The sequence below is a fragment of the Camelus bactrianus genome, chromosome 23 (assembly GCF_048773025.1).
Source record: "Camelus bactrianus isolate YW-2024 breed Bactrian camel chromosome 23, ASM4877302v1, whole genome shotgun sequence".
Lineage (NCBI taxonomy): Eukaryota > Metazoa > Chordata > Mammalia > Artiodactyla > Camelidae > Camelus > Camelus bactrianus.
The window spans coordinates 38,819,579-38,820,481 of NC_133561.1; positions in this window are offsets into that span (position 1 = coordinate 38,819,579).

Here is a 903-nt window from a genome sequence, read left to right on the forward strand (position 1 = left end):
AGGTAAGTAAAGGACTCTTAGGATTCCCAAATGGAAAAGCAATAGATAAAATAACAAATAATGAAAAGGAATTTATAGAAAAATCAGAAAGAAACTTGTGAAAGCCAAGAAAGTAACATCTATACGAATTCAGGAAGTATACATCATCCAAAAGTGGTGGAATACAAATAGACCAACAAGCAGCTGTAGAATTCAAGTAAAAAAAGTTCATGATCATCCCAGTGATGTAAAATGCACCTCGAGGAAAGCAACTTAGTCACAAACGAACCTCCAGTGGGGTTTCAGCTGATATCTCGGCAGAAATTTTGCAGCACTGGGAGGAGTGCCAGGACATAGACCATATCCTGTATGATATAAAGCTGCAATATAGGGTAGCCTATGCCAAATGACCACCGTTTATAACAACGGCAGAGCTAGGGAAATTCACTGACCGTCAAACCTGAAAAGAATTCAGCAGTTTGAGACTGATCCTAAAACAAAAATTGAGAATCTTACCCTGAGTAGAAAAGTAGCAAGATGAAATGGAAATATCAAAACCATTATGGCAAATGCAAGAAGAGCCTGAGTTGCAAAGAAGTAAGAAGAAGAAGGCAAGTAGGACATCAAAATCCTAAAGATGGGAGAGGGTAGCAGGATATCATAGGTGAGTTTAAGCACTATCTTAAGTGAATCAGCTTACATGACTGTCTGAAGCAAAAGAAGAGATGCATGGCCTAATGTGTTTGCAAAACATACAAACAATCAGACAAACAAACAAACACCAAAAGGTTACAGTTGGCTGACATATACCAAAAAACCATGAATATTGTAAACACTATACTCAAAGAGATGTCAAGAATCATTCAGCATGCATCGACCCAGTATCGCGGCTAGCATGTACTCAACATACTAGTATTCAGAAAA